The 20,123-nt window shown below is 42.5% G+C and overlaps 1 non-coding gene and 2 pseudogenes across 1 annotated transcript; all 3 read left to right on the top strand.

Annotated features, from left to right (window-relative positions):
- The first annotated feature begins 9,156 nt into the window (after nt 1–9,156).
- LOC115662611 (U5 spliceosomal RNA) lies at nt 9,157–9,267 on the top strand (annotated as a pseudogene).
- A 1,730-nt stretch (nt 9,268–10,997) lies between these two features.
- On the top strand, nt 10,998–11,112 carry LOC115662605 (U5 spliceosomal RNA). Its single transcript, XR_004003281.2, has one exon. It is a non-coding gene; the product is annotated as a U5 spliceosomal RNA (small nuclear RNA).
- Nucleotides 11,113–11,486: 374 nt separating this feature from the next.
- LOC115691365 (uncharacterized) lies at nt 11,487–13,740 on the top strand (annotated as a pseudogene).
- Nucleotides 13,741–20,123: the final 6,383 nt, after the last annotated feature.

Here is a 20,123-nt window from a genome sequence, read left to right on the forward strand (position 1 = left end):
GTCGCCGCCCGGCCCGCCCGGCCTCGCCGAGCTCGCCGTCCCCGCCCAGTACCGCCCGGATCCGTCGCCCAACCTCGCCAAGCTCGCCGTCCCCGCCCGCCGCCCGATCCGTCGCCGCCCGGCCTCGGCCTCGCCGAGCTCGCCGTCCCGCCCGGCGGCCGCCCGATCCGTCGCCGCCCGGCCTCGGCCCGAGCCTCGCCGTCGCCGTCGCCGCCCGGCCCGCCGCCCGAGGTCGTCGCCGCCCGGCTCGCCCCGCCGTCCAGCCCGCCGCCCGGCGGCCGCCCAACCTCGCCCGAGCTCGCCGTCACCGCCTAGCCGCCGCCGAGGCCGTCGCCGCCCGGTTCGGCTGCCGTCCGGCCCGCCTTGACCACCGCCCGGCCACCGCTCAGCTCGCACGCTGCCTGCTGCCGCCGCCGTCGCCGCCGCCCGCCACCCAACCGCCGCGTAGCCGCCGGCCGACGCCCGTGCCGAGCCCGCCACTATTAACCAGGCCAAAATCTAATTATTGTTGGGTTTTTTTTTTGCCTTGAACCAAGTAAGCAACTCTCTCAATCCTACATACTATAATGAGTATTAATCGGACTTATTTACGGATTGTTTAGTATCTGATTAGTTGGCTAAGTTAGGGGTCGATTTCAGGATTGCATGTGGCTTTGATCGATGTTCGACTGGTTAATTTGTCCATTATATCGCCGATTAAGCGTTTAATGATCATCGGGTGATTGATTAAGCGTTTATTCAAAAAATGCATTAAAATTGAACAATTCTGGAAAAATTTCATGAAAATTTAATAAAGTCATATTTTGGGAAAATATTAAATTTGGTGAATTTTTTTTTAAATGAAACAAACCAAAATTTCAAAATATCACAAAATGGCAAAAAATAACTGTGGCCACCCAATTTGAGTGAAATTTAATTTTTTTTAGGTGCCCGAAAAAGGAATAATAATAAAAAATTCAAAATTTTCAAAATATTATAAAATGGCTTAAAATACCTGTGGCCACCCATTTGAGAGAAATTGTAATTTTTTTAGGTGCACAAAAAATGTAAAAATAATAATAAAATAAACAATTGCAAAACTTCACAGAATGGCTTAGAATACATGTGGCCATCGACTTTGAGTGAAAAATAATATTTTTTAGGTGGCCAAAAAAAATTAAATATTTAAAAAATTTGAAAACTTCACAGAATTGCTTATAATGCCTGTGGCCACCCATTTTGAGTGAAATTTAAATTTTTTAGGTCGCCAAAAAAATTTAAAAAATGCAAAAAAAAATATTTCAAAACTTTACAGAATGGCTTAGAATACCCGTGGCCACACACATAAGTGACATTTAAATTTTTTTAGGTGCCCAAAAAATTGCAAAAATAATAAAATTAATTTTATTATAAAACTTCACGAAATGGCTTAGAATACTTGTTGCCAGCCACTTTGAGTGAAATTTCAATTTTTTTAGGTGCCCAAAAAAAATTTTAAAAATAAAAAATTTGAAAACTTCACAGAATGGCTTATAATACATGTGGCCACCCACTTTTAGTGAAATTTACATTTTTTTAGGTTTCCAAAAAAATTAAAAAATAATGAAATAACAAAATTTCAAAACTTTAAATAATGGCTTAGAATACCTGTGGCCACCCACTTTGAGTGAAATTTAAATTTTTTTAGATGCCCAAAAAAATTAATGGATTATAATGCCTGTGGCCAGCCACTTTGATTAATGATCGTGTGGCCGAGAACGAAGATCATGTGGCTGAAATTGATGTTTCATGGTTGTTCTTGTACTTGATGAATTATCGTGTGGTTTGAAAGTGGATCGTCTGGTTAATTATGACTAATCTCGACTTACCATGGCATATCGTGCTCATATATTGATGTTTGATATCAAATTGAGTGCGATTCATAGTATATTTGTTCGTAGGTAATTGCACGTCATAAACACTCGGCATTGGCTAATTAAGAGGGAACATTTTCTGCTTGTCAACCAAAATGGTAAGCTTCGTCATGTACGTCATTATGTGTCCGTAATACGTGTTCATATTTTTTTACATATTTGTCTAACCTTCCTACTTGTCAGTATAAACGTGGAGGTCACATGCATAGAAGACCAGCCTCTTCAACGGGGTCGTCCCCGGCCCTTTCCTCGTCTCCTGTCGGTTCATCTACCCCGCAACCACAATATGCTGATGGACAATATGGACACGTTGGTCCTTCCTCCAATGCTCAAGAATATGTTATGGGACTTGGCCACATGCCAACTCAATCTCCTCAAGTTCCATCTCCTTTGGCTCCCTCTCCTTCCGTTCCACCTTATTATTCAGCGCAACATTCGCATAATGACGGAAATGAAGGTGAAGAAGATAACCGATTCCTGATATGCCCATTTGGAGATTCGTAAGTACTTCAATTTTTTTTTAGTATATATAATATTTATGGCTTTCGATATGGATGTCAACTGAATTGTCGATGTTGCACAATATCCGTATGTTTGCAGATTTACGGATGCTACGTTTGTTGTGAGGGAACTGAATAAAATAGTCAAAAACTATTGGATGGAGGAGTATGTTAATTACAGAAGTGTTCCGCAAGAGGTGAAAGATTTGTGGTGGAATGAGTTCAAGGTAAGTTTTAGATATTCTATTTTCTTACCAACTAAGTTCGGTGTAGTATATTGATGGTCAAGAATGATGTAAAGGGACCAGAACAGCTCTTTACTTTTCGGTACTAAAGGGACCAGATATTTTCCCCGATATGAACTTAACAAAGTCTATCGCCGAATTGTCTGGTGCATGGTAATGGATATGTGACCATCATAATAACTTTCAGTTTTGCTTGTAATGATTGCAGCGGAAGTTCAGGTGGGATGACCAGCAAGAGAATGAAGTGAGAAGAACTTTTAAGAAGAAAGTCAGTGATCACATACGGAATGTGATGAATAGAGCGAAGAGCAGGAAAGTGAAGCCGACTTTCATTACAGCTAACAATTGGGCGGAAATTAACAGAATTTGGGAAACTGAGAAGAGTCAGCAAATCAGTCAGCAGAATAAAAAGAATCGATCTTCCAGTTCTAGTGAAGGGTCTGCCACATATGCTGGGGGCTGTATCAACATTGGGGAGCATCGCAAACGACTGGTAAGTCTGTTAAATAAGTTATAAGTTAATTTAATTCAATTACTCATGTTTACATTTTGTAGGCACAAGAATTGGGGACGGAACCGACATTTGCAGCTACATTTGAACGCACATTTCAAAAGAAAGATAAGACGTGGATTGGCGATCGAGCAAAAGCTATTAAGGTATGTAAGGTTATACTTTGGGCTTTATGGAAACTAGAATGAAAACCGTGAATGCTTTTAATATTTATGGTAGATATATATATATGAAGTTATTTTATTTTCATCTATATTGTTAATGTAGGAAAAATATAATGAACTTTTAATGGGCAATGCTAGTGGTAGTGATGGTTCTGCAAGTGCGTCTGAGTCAGCAGTTGACAGTATGCCATTATGGGTGGAGGCAACGGGTGGGGTGAAAAAAGGAAAAATATTTGGGATGGGATCCTTATCAAGGATGTTCATGCCGAATCAAGCTGGAACTTCATCATCCAATGCGACTGGTCGAAGGAGGACACGACATGACGAGCAATTGACCCAAGAAGTGAACCAACTGAAAAATATAATTGTAGAGAGGGACGAAGAAATAAATGACTTGAAACAGCAAATGCAAATCGTTATGCGACACCTCAACATCAATCGCGGTGAGGTTCCTCCTGTACCCCCTGCCAATCCAATAGGTGATGAGCACAATGATGCTGACATTGATGATGATGCTGATGATTTTCTCGGTCATTTCTAGTTAAAATTGCCAAAATCGGGGGTAAGCTTGCTTCACAATCTTATATGACATAAGTGCAGTTTCACCCAATTTGTTCCTGCCCTACAATTACTTTTTGTGCACAACTTTCTTACTAACAGGTTCAACGATCTAATTTTTCCTATGTGACAGAAATACGGTTTACAAGGGTGAAAAAACTACAGTGGATGTCAAAGTTGACTCATACTCATATGTAAAAACATTGATGTTCGTCCTGAAACGTTTTTTTGTTAACCCTCTTACTTGTTTTTTTATACCTAGTTCCACATCCATGCATAAGCACTTCTTTTATATTCTTGACTGATTGAATATCTTTATTTATGTATCTACATTTCATCAGGTGTCGACAAAAGTGACTACTTTTGGTGTCCTGCCGAGTACCACAGCTGCCCAATCTTGTGTCTGGTTTGTCGATTTTTCGTTTTCTAAGCAGAATCTATGGTTGTCCCGCCTCCTATGAATGTTTTGAATGTATTATAAGATTTGATATCAAATATCATCGTATCAGGCTTTGCAACTTTGCATATATCATTATTTTTTGCGGACTAGCATCTTTCCTTCAGTTACATTTTTCAATTATATGGTATTGTGTCTGGTTTGTTCATTTTCTGTTTCTGAAGCGGAATCTATGGTTTTCTCGTGTCCTTTGATTGTTTTCAATGTATTACATGATGTTCATTAATGCGTAGCAATTGATATGGACAAGATTTGATAGCCGAAATGCTGTAAAATTTGCGACGAATATTTATATACGAATTTTGCGACCATTACAGTTCGTGGCTAATTTGCGACGAATAAGTAGCGACGAATCAAGTTCGTGCCTAATTTCCGTCCAATACATTTTGCGACGAATTTTGCGACGGATTTTGCAACGAATTTTGCGACGGATTTTGCTACGGATTTCGCGACGAATTTTGTGACGAATAAAGTTCGTGGCTAATTTGCGACGGATTTTGCGATGAAATTTGCGACGAAATTTGCGACGAATTTTGCCATGAATTTTGCGACGAAATTTGCGACGAAATATTTGCGACGAACTTTGCGATGGATAGTGTTCGTGGCTAGTTTGCGACGAATTATTGGCAACGAATTTTGCGATGAATTTTTTTTCCGTCGCAAAAATTTGCCACGACCTAGTAGCGACGGAAAATTCCGTCGCTAAATTCGTCGCAAAAACGATTGCGACGGATTTTTGCGATTTTTTCGTCGCAAAATCCGTCGCAAAAAACATGTTTTTTTGTAGTGCTATTATATGACGGCCAATTCAGTCATAAACCTTTCAATTGTGCCAATTTAGTTCTCAACATTTTGATGATTTGCCAATTTAGTCATAAACCTTTTAATTATGTCAATTGAGTCCTTAAAATTTTGATGATTTGCCAATTTAGTCCTAAACCTATTATTTGGATAATTGACCGAAAAAACGATATGGGCAAATTGTTAAAAGGTTTATGAGTAAATTAGCAAATTATCAAAAGGTTTGGGATGAAATTCGCACGATTGAAATGTTTAGGACTAAATTAATAAATCGTCAAAAGATTTAATACTAAATTGGCACAATTGAAACATTTAGAACTAAATTGGTCGCCGTATAATAGGTTTAAGACTTTTGGAGAATTTTCCCGTACAAAAATAGACTAAAGCAAAAAAAAAAAAGAATTGAAAATCACTCCAAACATATTAGAAATCAGAGTCCAAAGGTAATAAATTTTTTGTCTTAAGTAAAGATATGCATTCATTAACAAAATAGAGTGATACAATAGGTTTCCCTCGTACGTACAACCTATTCCAATTCTATTTGCACATAGATTAGCTTTTCGATACGGGATAATAACACAAATGGTTCATGAATTTTGGTACAATGTGCAATGCGGTTCCTGAATTTTAAATTTATTCAATGTGATCCCTAAACTTTAGGTTAATATGCAATATCGTCCATAAACTTTTTGGCATATGTTCAATTTAGTCCCTAAACTATATGAAATTATTTAATATTGTCATTCCATTAATTTAAGTTCAGGGACAACATTGAATATTTTCATACAGTCCAAAGTAGGGGTGTGCAAAAGAACCGAGAACCGCCCGGAACTGGATTGGACCGGCCTGGAACCGATGGTTCCCGGTTCTAATTTTTTGAACCGGTGGGTACCGGTCCGATTTTCAGTTCCATGTATGGAACCACCCGCCCGCCCACCCGGACCGGACCGGTAATATATATAATTTGCAAGAAATATTTTCGACCAAAAAAAAGAAAAAAATTTAAGAAAAATGAAAACCCTAAAATCCATTATTGAAACTCAACACCCATCAATTGAGTACTCGTCTCGTCTCATTCTCATCTTGTTTGAGTATCTCTCTTCTCTCACTCACGGTCTCGACTCACGGTCACGCCTCCTGCCGTTCATCGCCTCCCTCTCTTACTCTCGATTACCTCCATTTGCGTGAAGCTTGGTGGGACTAGTTCTGCGAACCTGCCCGGGAACTGGACCGAACCGATGGTCTGGTTCCCGGGTGGATCAATGGAACCAACGGGCAGTTCTTGGTTCCAATTTTTCAGAACCAGTCCTTAGCGGGCGGTTCCCGGTTCCGAGGTGGGAACCGCTCACCCGGACCATACTCACCCCTAGTCCAAGGACTAAATTGAACATGCAACAAAAAAATTAAAAGTTCAAGGTATGGGTGTGCAAAGGAACTGGAAACCACCCGGACGGCCCGGAACTGAACCGGACTGGAATCGGTGGTTCCCATGAGAATCGGTTCGGTTCCTGATTCCAATTTACTAGAACTGGTAAGTACCGGTTAGGTTCTTGGTTTTAGGCGTGGAACCGCTCACCCACCCAACTGGACCAAACCCGTAATATATATAAGAAAAATTTCCAACAAAAAAAAAAAGAAAACATTTTAAGAAAAATGAAATCCTTAAAATTCCTAATCTAAAGCTCAACGCCCATAAACTAAGTGCTCGTCTCTCTCTCTCTCTCTCTCTCTCTCTCTCTCTCTCTCTCTCTCTCTCTCTCTCTCTCTCTCTCTCACTTTGTCTGAGTTGTCTCTCTATCTCTCATTCATGATGATGATCTCGACTCTTAAACTCATCGCACATTGGCTCATGGCCTAGACTCTCAATTCCCATCAACTCACGGCCGCGCCTCTGGCCGTTCATCGCCTCCCTCTCTCGCTCTCGATCACCTTCATTTGCGTGAAGCTTGGTGGGACTGGTTCCATGGACCCACCCGGGAACTGGACCGGACCAGCGGTCCGGTTCTCGAGCGAATCTATGGAACTAACGGGTAGTTCCTAGTTTCAATTTTTCGGAACCGGTCCTTGGTGGGCGTTTCTTGGTTCCATGGTAGAAACTTCCCACTCAGACCATGCTCACCTCTAGTTCAAGGATGACATTGCATATTAGATCAAAGTTTATGGATCATACTGAACAAATTTAAAGTTCGGGGATCATATTACGTATTGGATCAAAGTTAACGAACCATTTGGATCATTTACCCTTATGATATATATGTCTAATTTGGTACCGTCCACACACTACACATGGGCTTGCAAATCCTATTATAATTAATATTTAATAATCATTTGTTAATTTCCTCAACAAGATAACGCATTTTTCCCAATCCTTCGGGTTATATTATGATTTGACTCAACTTTGTACAAAAAGTAGGCCTAGTTTTAGTTTGATAGTATTTTATATGTTGATTTTACTTTCCTCCTTCTGTTTATGAACATTTATATTTTGACAAATTTTAAAAATAAGTTAGCTTCACTTTCTTTCAAGAGGCTCATTAGTTATAGCAGTGGAAATGTTGATTCAACGTTTGTTACTCTTAAGAGTTGAAATATTATTTTTTGTTTCCGTCCTTTTAAGATTTAAATATGAGGTATCTTAATGTTTTCTTTAGTTTTCAAGAGGTTCACTAATTTTTTTTTTGTCTGTCCTATCTCCAACCTTTCTCACTTTCTGACTTTTGCTTTGTCTCTTAGGTTACGCATGGCAATCATTCTGTGCCCGGAAATAAATTCTGGTCAGAAATGATTCTTTTTTATTCTGTGCTCGGGAACAATTTCTAAGTATTTGAAGGCGTTTGGTAACAGCCCAAAATTTCTATTCTTAGAATAGAAATGTATTTGGTAACTACACAAAATTTCTTTTTATTAATAATATTTTAATAATATTTTGAATTTTTTAATATTTCTTTCTTTTTTTTTTCTTGGCCATGGTCGGTCGCCGGCGCCGACGACCGGCAACAGGCCAGGGCCGATGAGGGCGTCGCAGCCCTTGCCGGTCAGGACGACGAGGTCGGTCTCGCCATGGCCAGGTGAGGCTCGACCTCGCCCAGATCTGGTGAGGCCGACCTTGCCGTCGCCACCCCCGGTGACGGCGAGGTCGGCCTCGCCAAATCACGGCAAGGTCGAGCCTCGTCCGGCCAAGGTGAGGTCGACCTCGCCATTGCCACCCCCCGCGACGGTGAGGTCGGCCTCGCCTTGGCCGGGCAAGGCTCGAACTCGCCCAAATCTGGCGAGGCCGACCTCGCCGTCGCCGGGGGTGGCGACGGCGAGGGCCACTCTCGCCGGTGGACGGTCGGCGGTGGCCGGTAGTGGGCCGGGTGGCGACAGCGAGGGCCACCCTCGCCGGTGGACGGTCGGCGGTGGCCGGTAGTGGGCCGGGAAGAAGATGAAGAACAAATAAAAAAGAAAAAAGAAAACCAAGAAGAATCAATTCCGGAAAAATTGTTCCAGAATCAAGAAACTACTTTTTTTGCTTCTTGATTCTGTTCCAAAACTGATTCTAGGACCAATTTTTTATAAAATTGTGCCCGGGCACAAAAATTTTAACAAACGGATTTCTGTTCCCAAACTGATTCTGGGAACAAAATAACAGAAATTTTCATTATTTGGCATGTGGCCAAACGGGCCTTTACAGAGCTCGGCAATCGAACCTCGTACTTGTGATGCTAGCGTCTCCACCTCTCCAATTCCTTTACTATTGGCAGAGGCTCACTAATTAGAGCGGTCGAAAACTTGATTTTTCTGATTTTATTTTATTCCACATTTTGACTTCAAGCAAGAATCTTGGTCTGCTTAGCCCGTGGGTCCTCATGGACCGGCCAACAACTTTGTGGCCCAAAGTCACTTTGATAACAACACTCGGACAAGAGCCTCGTTTCGTACAGTAGAAAGCCCCGAGTTCATCACCTGTCCCACATCGACAAATGATGAACCAGGAGATGAGAAAAGTCAATACATTACGATTCTTTCGGCACTGGGGCATCCCAAGCAGCTGTGCTGTGAGCACAAAGCGAACTATTCTTTCGCCTTTTACTAAAGGATACCGTGTGCTCGCTGCACGACGCAGCGTACTCCAATTTTTATGAGGGTTCTTGCCTCCACTGGCAGAACCCAACAACTCTAGTCAAGTATTCATTCTGCTTCTCGAAGGCCTGAAATGTTTGTAGTCCTTGTAGCGATTGGACCGTTCCATTTCACGGGACTCGCAGCCTGTCAAGCCATATATTCTCAGGTATAAACATCTCCCATAAATAGTCGTTAAATTTTGGCCTAATGTGTAATGTGATTCATAAATTTTAAATTTGCTCAATGTGATTTCTGAACTTTAGCCTAATGTGCAATGTCGTCCTTGAACTTTTAATTTGTTCAATATGATCTCTAAACTTTTTATGGATGTTTAATTTAGTCCTTAGATGGTATGAAAATATTCAATGGTATCATTCTATTAATTCAAGTTCAGGGACAACATTAAACATTTTCATATAGTCCATGGATAAAATCAAATATTCACCAAAAGTCTAGGGACCACATTAAACAAATTAGAAGTTCAGAGATAACATTGCACATTGAACTAAAATTCAGGGACTACAGTTCGGGCACTACATTACACATTTATCAAAGTTTAGGGACCATTTGGAACATTTACCCATTCTCTTTCAAAAGTATTACTATCTATCCCAATTCCCACAGCATTCTTCATTTGCAAGGACAGAAGGGAAGTTCAAGAAACATTCCACACTTTCTATGTCGGGTTCTTGAATGCGGACGATTCATTATCATCACCTAGTTACGATTTTGTCACGGACTGTGATTCTCTCATACTCCTGTACCCTTGTGAGTGGTGCTTGGGGTTATCAGATGAAGAGTGAGGATGCAAAAGAGATGAAATACAACTGGGTCGTGGAAGTGGTGTTAGGACAATTGGTGCTAGGAAATCTAGGATGGAACAAATATATCCTTAAGAACTCTGAAGGCGGGGTTGGCCTCCTATGCACAAACTGGTTGGGAGTTGATGCCGCTCTCCTGATGAGGCCATGACAGGCTAAAACCAATTGTCGTACCTAAATATATTCTGTGTCATGCTTGATGGATTGGAAGCCGGGCTATGTTGAGCGTGGTACGATTCGATACGAAGAAGCTATTTGCCGTATTGTTCTCTGAAACAACCATTGAACAAGGGCTGCTCTAGTGTGAACGATGCACTAGGCACCACACGGGCTATTCCACGGTCAAAGAACTACCGGTCCATGACAATTTCATCAAACCTTCAGCCTTCATTAACAGCAGTCGCGGTGGCGAGTTCGTTCATGTTTCTGTTTGGTGGTGAGGTTCGAAGGTCATTTGTGAATTCTTCATATTGGTTTGCCATAGTGCATTCCAAGTATCTTCCGCTAGAACAATCGACCGGTGCCAATCGATTAAGCTCTTCACCTCTGTTATGAAGCTTTTGATATAGTCTCAATGTACCATGTGAGTTCTTATGAGTCGTTCTTGACACAGCTCCAACTTTTTTTATCAAGTCAAAGTGCTAATTACAGCTTTGAATTACATGGGTTGACCAGACCTTTTCATGCAACCATTAGAGGTTACAAGAGTCTATCCTGTCCTTTCTTTGAAGCAAGAATTATAGCCCAATCTAGTCGTAGTGAACCAGTCTCACTTATTTAGTTATTAGCTTTAATCTGTACTTTCTGGCTCACTAGAGGCTTTTCTTGGTGCCGTCCAGTCGCATGAGTTAAGCTCAAGAAGGGTCCCACATCAGACACCCACAACAACCACAGGGAAGAGACCGAGTACATGAAACCAGGCTTGCCATTCCTGAAGATCACGCTGCTGTGCAGTGAGCACCGAGCGAACTATTCTTTCGCCTTTTACTAAAGAATACCGTGTGCTCACTGCAATTAGCAGCATGCGCCTATTTTGGGAGGGCTCGCCTTTTCTGGGTTAGAGTCCTACAAATCAGTAAAGAAAAGTTTCTTGTCACTTCTCAGTCCGTTGACCTAAAAGCATGTTTTGTCTCTTTCTTCTTTCACCCCCCACGCGCATGCGCCAAAAATGTGTTTTTGTTCGATGGATTTTAAGTAATGTGTTGTTAGATGTGGCCTCTAATGAGTTGCAGAGACAGTGGACAGTGGACACAGGCTTCAGGTTTTGGCAGTACCTATATGGAGTTCGAGCTTATGTCCCAGAGAGATCATCTGACAGCTGTACAACGAAAGAGGGATGCTTCGGACAATTACTCAACATCAACAACAAAGAGAAGACAAAGGGATGTCTCCGAAGCCTTTTGCCTAACTATAGTTTAATTTGTCGGCCAGGATTCAATTGCCGGCTAGGTGGTAAATAATTCACAATCAAAACTGGAATGACACCAATTTCGACTTCTTTAGTCCAAGTCTCGACCTGCTTACTGAATTACACTCCATGTGACATACCACCATCCTCGGGTGACATTAGCAAGACATCATTGTATATTGAAACTGGATTCTCCACCAAGGAGACGGGACAATTCCCTTGTTCTTGTTGACTAGAACAACTGACGGGAGATGCAGAGGATGACAATACCCGAGTCTGCAGCCAACCCTAGCGATGGTGCTGATCGGGGACATCCCAAGAGCTTTCTCTGGCAGGTGCTTACAGGCCCGTGGTTCATCCTATTCGCGACACTCCTCATCATGTCCGTCAACGGAACATCGTACATGTTTGGCTTGTACTCCAACGGCATCAAATCACACTTTGGCTACGACCAGACAACCCTCAACTTGCTAGGCTTCTACAAGGACCTGGGTGGGAATCTGGGCGTGGTGTCCGGGTTCATCTACGAGCTCGCGCCCCTGTGGGCCATTCTCTTGATCGGGGCGCTCATGAACTTCTCCAGCTACTTCACGGTTTGGCTCGCCGTCACCGCCGCCAATATGGCAAATGTGTCTTTACACGTGCGTTGGTGCGAACTCTCTCTCCTTTCCCAACACCGCGGCCTTGGTCACGTGCGTCAAGACCTTCCCGGAAAACAGAGGGATTGTCATAGGCCTACTGAAGGGGTTCATTGGCTTAAGCGGCGCAATCATCACACAAATCTACCATGCCTCCAATGGCGATGACCCGGAGAAAGTCATTTTGCTAATTGCGTGGCTTCCCGCAGCGGTGTCCCTAATTTTCATCCGGGTGATTCGCATCAGGAAAGCTTCTCATCGAGTGACGCAGGTCACGATATTCTATCGTCTCCTGTATATTGCGCTCGGTCTTGCTGGATTTCTCATGATTGTGATCATCCTACAGAGTAGAATTAAGTTCACTAGATCCGAATACATCGGGAGTGCCTTAGTTGTCCTTATGATGCTGATTCTGCCACTTGGTTTCATCGTAAATGAAGAAACCAAGGTTTGGAAAGCCGAGATAAAATGTTCACCCAATGATCTGCCATCCGAAGTGGTACTGGTAAATCGACCTCCTGGCAGAACATCGCCTGCAGAAGCCACGCCACCTCCTCCAAGAAAATTGGACCCACTTCCTTGCCTAAGCGATATTTTAAGGCCACCCAAGAGAGGAGAGAACCATTCCATATTGCAAGCAATCTTCAACGTCGACATGTTAATACTAATCGTCTCAACAACCTGCGGGGTGGGAGGAATCCTGGCCGTGATAGACAATCTTGGCCAAATCGGTAGTTCCTTAGGTTATCCGCCTCGCAGCATCGCGACCTTTATTTCGCTCATGAGTATCTGGAATTTCCTCGGTAGAGTGTTTGCTGGTTTCTACTCAGAGTACCTTTTGACCAAGTATAAGCTTCCCCGCCCTCTGATGCTCGCTGCCATACTCCTCTTCACTTGCATCGGCCACACATTACTCGCCAGCGCGGTCCGGAACTCTCTGTACATCACCACAATGATCATGGGATTCTGCTTGGGGGCGCAGCTGCCATTGGTGTGCACCATCATATCCGAGGTACACGGGCTCAAGCATTACTCTACGTTGTACAACGTCGGGTCAATATCGAGCCCGATCGGGTCTTACATTTTCAACGTGAAGGTGGCAGGGCATTTGTATGATAAAGAGGCGCTGAGGCAGTTGAGAGCCTCGGGGCTCACGAGGAGAGCAGGAGATCCCTTGAGCTGCACCGGGGTAAAGTGCTATCAGACGGCCTTCATAATCATCACTGCAGCCACACTTTTTGGTTGCCTCATTTCGCTAGTATTAGTGAGGAGGACAAGGAAATTCTACAAAGGCGATATGTACGCAAGGTTCAGAGAAGACCAAGAAAACGCAGCAGCCGATGTCGATGTGATTCCAATAAGAAATTGAACTGATCTTCACGGTGGCGTAGTGCATGAGAAACGTGAAAATAATCTCATTATTTAGTTGGCTTCCAAGTTATATTTGACGAATTCGATACTTGTATCGTTAGCCTACCATCTTAGTTGAATACTGCCTATTTTTATGGGCGAACGGCATGCCTGTGTAGAATCCGAGAAACTCGAAATACGATTTAGACCATTCTTTTTGTTGAGGACGATTTGAAGGTCGAACTTGCACGCAACGGATGAGAAGAAGGGCTTGCCTCTGACTCCATATTCACTATCTTAGCAAGGATGAGAAACGGAAGATGTTGCTCGAGTTAGCCAAAAACCGAAAATATACAACGAAACAAAATACACAAAAAGAGGTAAAAACGTCAGCACAAATTCGCCCTAAGTAGCATCTCGATACAAGATCACGATGAAACCCAAAGTACGAGAAATTCACAGTGCTATCCACAAAAAGCACAAACATATGTCAATATACTGAAGGTTCCTTCATAGCCAAAGGTCATTTATTCGTGTACCAGAAGGATCAGCACATTCGAGTGCACCAACGATTGGTCAGGAGCCCAATGACGATTTACATAGCTTCCTGATTCCAGCCCGCCGTGATCTTCGCCGGAGCGGCTGGGGACGGTGTCACGTAACCATGACCACCACACTCATAAGCAGACGGAATACATAAAGCGAGAGTTCGACCATGCGGCCCATGTAATGCAGGAGCACCATCTTCCTCTTCCTTCTTCAGGTCCTCCTAGGGAGAGAGAGAGAGAGTAAAAATGTAAATTATCAGATGATGGTTATGCTCCCACTCAAGTGTTTTGTGTAATTGCGTTTTCTCTGTTTTTGTCCACCTGGGGAAAAAGGTAGTGATTGGGATAAGGATGGTGGTTGGTCCTCCAGTCCTCCTCGAAAGATTGTCGTGCTCTGGCGATTGGATTCGTGTTGGGAGTGAGTGGACAGAGAGCTACCTGTTTTGTTTTTCCCTTGGCTCGTTCCAATAGCAACCCCGGCTTGACTGTTTGGTAATGGCTACACGCACGCGCACTGATGACGGCGCCCGAGGATTGCATTCAGTTCCAGCCTCCGGCGACTCATCTTGCACGGTTTGCTAATCCTTTCGTGGGTCGATATTTCGAGATCAAGATACTCGGGTAAACTTTTCCTCGTCTTGGTTATTGTTGGTACCCTTAGTGTTCCCTAAATATTTCGACAGGCCATTGTACTTTACAAAAATGTCGTAAAATTGTTTCATAATTAAATGTAAAAGAGTTGTAAAAAACGTGGTAGTCATTTAAATATTAAACCACGCTTACATCTAATAACTTAAGCTTTTAGAACAGTTGGCAATGATTTCAAAAAATATCACATGGTATGAGAGTAGGTGGTCTTGAGTTCAAATCTTTCAGGCCTCTATTTGTCTCCTCGATTATGTATTTTCACGCTTTAGGCTTATGCTAGAGTCTGGTCTATGCATGAATTAGAACACTTGTGACTGCTGAATTTGAAAAAGGAAAATTAGATAGAACACTTGTGAATGGCATGGAACTAACCGAGTGCAAGGGAAGTTCTATGGTACCCTATAGGAAAATACAGGACCATTTCCATTCAATCTGAGCAATTAGATCAAGACATAATAACTTTCAAGTCGGATGATTTTAGAATAGATGGCAATTTACAAACATTTAAGGAAAATTACTAACTATAAGATTGTTAATGTTTCTATTAATTACAGAAATTGCAATGAGGATAATTACTCAGTAATAGGGCCCTTAAATTTACAAACTGTAAAAAATATTCTGATCCTTGAGGTAAGTTACTTACAATATGGAAAGAATAAACTAAACTTAGGTTGTTCATGATAATTTAGGGAAAGTCGCGAGCTAATTCAACTCTACGAGACTTTGGGGTATATGACTACAACGAAAGTATAATTGCTAACGTGTGATTTATAGGGACTTACAATGAAATTACAATCATTGAGGAAAATTACTAAGTATAGGTTCCATCGCTAGACCTGTTAAATGGGTCCAAAACCCATTTATGAACCCATGTTTCCTTAAATGGGTCGTTAATGAGTCACTCTTTATTTCCCAAATCACCCACAATGGGTTTAAAAAATAATAGGCCCAAATATGTGGGTCATAAATAGACCTGTTAAATGGATGGGTCGGGTCAGGTCATAAATGGTCCTACCCAAATTGACCCATTAACCCGTTTATGACCCATTTATGTGTAATGCAAATTTGTTGACCCATACCCGACCCAACCCATACGGCGAACTCTGATACGGACAAAATGCTTCTTCACTTCAGCGGCGAGTCTACCTATTCCGGCGAGACCAACAAAGATACCAACGAAATCTTCTCCTATTGCTGCTGCTTCAGTTCAACAACGGAAAACACTGTCAGAAGTACGGCGAATCGACAGAAAAGTCAGGAAGGCACTATTTGAAGAAAAGTAAGGGTAGGCACTATCAAATATAAGACAAGAGAATCCCGCTCGAGCTGGTTTGGACACATGAAACAAAGGCCTTCAGGTGCTCCAGTGATGAGGCGGGATTAAGATTAGGGCTCAGCTCGTTGCCGTCGCTGATAAGGCGAATGCAGATTTTAGAGGAGGAGAAGCTTTCCTCGATCGACTCTCGCGGCGTTTACGCGCACAGTCGATACATATATCAGCATCAGCAAAAGGGGTCCAAGCATTACAGAGCACGTCCTTAAAATGCAGACCAGTCTAAGTAGAAACTGGACAGAAGCAAAATGGGTCGAATCCGAAGAAGCTATATCCGACGAAAGAGCCCAATGTCCATAAAGACAGAAACCATCTCCACACTCAATTCTCTTGCAAGTTCACTCCCAAAAGAACCTAGAAACAGTATAACCAGAGACAACCTCCACAGCTATCAATCTACAATTACTGCCCTATCTCAACCCAAACGAAGCGGAATCCCAACACCGACCAAACAACAAGACCCCAGTCAACAGCAATTCAAAGGGACCAAAACCCTAAACAGCAAAAAAAGGGCTCGTTCCCCAGCATCTCAAAAACCACGGGAAATGACCACCGACGGGAAATGCAAACGGGCTACAGCGACATCGCCGAAAATGTACATGGGAAAAGGCAATCCGGAGAGAAATTACTGGAGAAAGTGGGGATCTTACAGAGCTAAAATGAAGGTTTCAACTTGGAAGAGAGCAGGTATTTGGAGAGGAAGGATCGAGGAAAGGAGACGGAACAACGTCAATAGAGATTGTGGGCGATTAGAGACTTCCTGCTCTTGCGACGGAGCAATTCGCGGGGAGAAGCGCGCCCACCTCCACCGAGATTTATCTCCTCCGATCGTCTACTTCACTACTCTCTCTCTCTCTCTCTCTCTCTCTCTCTCTCTCTCTCTCTCTCTCTCTCTCTCTCTCTCTCTCTCTCTCTCTCTCCTATGTGACACTGACCCATTAACGAAAAGAAAATGGGTCTAAAACCCATTTATGAACCCATGTTTCTTTAAATGGGTCATTAATGGGTCACTCCTTATTTTCCAAATCACCCATAATGGGTTTAAAAAATGATAGGCCCAAATATATGTGTTATAAATAGACCTATTAAATGGGTGGGTATGGTTGGGTTTGGGTTGGGTCATAAATGGCCCGACTAAAATTGACCCATACATCCGTTTATGATCTATTTATGTGTAAAGCAAATTTGTTGACCCATACCCGATTCGACCCATATTGCTAAAACACTTTTATTTTTGACCCATTAGTCCGTTTATCCCATTTAAGAAAATAAATTTTTATATTTTATTTTTTTCTTTTGTTTTCTTTCTTTTCCTTTTTTTTTTTCACAAAACATGAAATGGATTTAAATTATGATTTTGAGTTAAATATAAACGAGACCTTAATATATCGGTTAATGCCCTTTAATAATACATTATGTGAAGCATTGTTTTTCAATTTTAATTACCGATTGTGTAATTCTAATACCCATATAGAAGTGCACATATCTCTGGTGGCAAAACTAGCTGAAAACGGCAGGATACAACCCGGGCGAGCTCTGATACGGACAAAATGCTTCCTCACTTCAGCGGCAAGTCTACCGATTTCGGCTAGACCAACAAAGATACCAATGGAATCTTCTGCTGCAGCTACCGTTTCAGTTCAACACCGGTAAACACGGTCAGAAGCACAGCGAATCGACAAAAAAGTTAGGAAGGCACTATTTGAAGAAAAGTAAGGGTAGGCCCTATCAAATATAAGACAAGAGAATCCCGCTCGAGCTAGTTTGGACACATGAAACAAAGGCCTTCAGGTGCTCCAATGATGAGGCGGGATTAAGATTAAGGCCCAGTTTGTTGCCGTCGTTGATAAGGCGAATGCAGATTTCAGAGGAGGAGAAGCTTTCCTCGATCGACTCTCGCGGCATTTACTCGTACAGTCGAGACATATATCAGCATCAGCAAAAGGGGTTCAAGCATTACATAGCGCGTCCTTAAAATGCAGACCAGTCTAAGTAGAAACCGGACACCGGCGAAATGGGTCGAATCCGGAGAAGTTATATCCGACAAAAGAGCCCAATGTCCATAAAGACAGAAACCATCTCCACACTCAATTCTCTCGCAAGTTCACTCCCAAAAGAACCTAGAAACAGCACATCCAAAGATAACCTCCACAGCTATCAATCCATAATTACTGCCCTATCTCAACCCAAACGAAGCGGAATCCCAACACCGACCAAACAACAAGACCTCAGTCAACAGCAATTCAAAGGGACCAAAACCCTAAACAGCAAAAAAAGGGCTCGTTCCCAGCATCTCAAAAACCACGGGAAACGACCATCGACGGGAAATGCAAATGGGCTACAGCGACATCGCCGAAAACGTACACTGGAAAAGGCATTCCGGAGAGAAATGACCGGAGAAAGTGGGGATCATACGGAGCTAAAACGAAGGTTTCAACTCGGAAGGGAGCAGGTATTTGGAGAGGAAGGATCGAGGAAAGGAGACGGAACAACGTCATGGAGATCACGGGCGATTAGAGACTTCCTGCTCCTGCGACGGAGTGATATGCGGGGAGAAGCGCCCACCTCCACTGAGATTTGTCTCCTTCGGTCGTCTACTTCATTACTCTCTCTCTCTCTCTTCTATGTGATGCTGACCCATTAACGAAAAGAAAATGGGTTGTAAATGGGTTGAAACTATACCCATTTATGACTAGACCCGTTAAATGGGTCCAAAACCCATTTATAAACCCATGTTTCTTTAAATAGGTCGTTAATGGGCCACTCCTTGTTTCCCAAATCACCCATAATGGGTTTAAAAAATGATTTGCCCAAATATGTGGGTCACAAATAGACATGTTAAATGGATAGGTGGGTTCGGGTTGGGGTCGGGTCATAAATGGTCCGACCCAAATTGACCTATTAACTCGTTTATGACCAATTTATGTGTAATGCAAATTTGTTGACCCATACCCCACCCGACTCATACTACTAAAACACTTTTATTTTTGACTCATTAATCCGTTTATCCCATTTAAGAAAATAAATTTTTATATTTTATTTTTTTCTTTTGTTTTCTTTCTTTTCCTTTTTTTTTTTTTCACAAAACATGAAATTGATTTAAATTATGATTTTGAGTTAAATATAAACAAGACCTTAATATATCGGTTAATGCCCATTTAATAATACATTATTTGGTGCATTGTTTTTCAATTTTAATTACCTATTATGCAATTCTAATACCCATATAGAAGTGCACATATCTCTGGTGGCAAAACTAGTTGAAAACGGTAGGAAACAACCCGGGCGAGCTCTAATACGGACAAAATGCCTCTTCACTTCAGCGGCGAGTCCACCGATTACAGCGAGACAAAGAAAGATACCAACAGAATCTTCTCCTGCTACTGCTGATTCAGTTCAACAACGAAAAAGACGGTCATAAGCACGGCGAATCAACAAAAAAGTTAGGAAGGCACTATTTGAAGAAAAGTAAGGGTAGGCCCTATCAAATATAAGACAGGAGAATCCCGCTCGAGCTAGTTTGGACACATGAAACAAAGGCCTTCATGTGCTCCAGTGATGAGGCAGGATTAAGAATAAGGCCCAGTTCGTTGCCTTCGCTAATAAGGCGAATGCAGATTTCAGAGAAGGAGAAGGTTTTCTCGACCGACTCTCGCGGCGTTTACGCTCGCAGCCGAGACATATATCAGCATCAGCAAAAGCGGTCCAAGCATCACAGAGCGCATCCTAAAAATGCAGACTAATCTAAGTAGAAACCGGACACCAGTGAAAAGGGTTGAATCCGAAGAAGCTATATCCGACGAAAGAGTCCGATGTCCATAAAGACAGACACCATCTCCACACTCAATTCTCTCGCGAGTTCACTCCCAAAAGAACCTAGAAACGGCACAACCAGAGACAACATGCACAGCTATCAACCTGTAATTACTGCTCTATCTCAACCTAAACGAAGCGAAATCCCAACACCGACTAAGCAACAAGACCCCAATCAACAGCAATTCAAAGGGACCAAAACCCTAAACAGCCAAAAAAGGGCTCGTTCCCAACATCTCAAAAATCACGGGAAACGACCACTAACGAGAAATGAAAACGGGCTACAGCGACATCGCCGAAAACATATACAGGAAAAGGCAATCCGGAGAGAA

Source organism: Syzygium oleosum, unplaced genomic scaffold (assembly GCF_021117445.2).
Source record: "Syzygium oleosum isolate NSW1041296 unplaced genomic scaffold, Sole_v2.1 Sole_v2.09, whole genome shotgun sequence".
Classification (NCBI taxonomy): Eukaryota; Viridiplantae; Streptophyta; class Magnoliopsida; order Myrtales; family Myrtaceae; genus Syzygium; species Syzygium oleosum.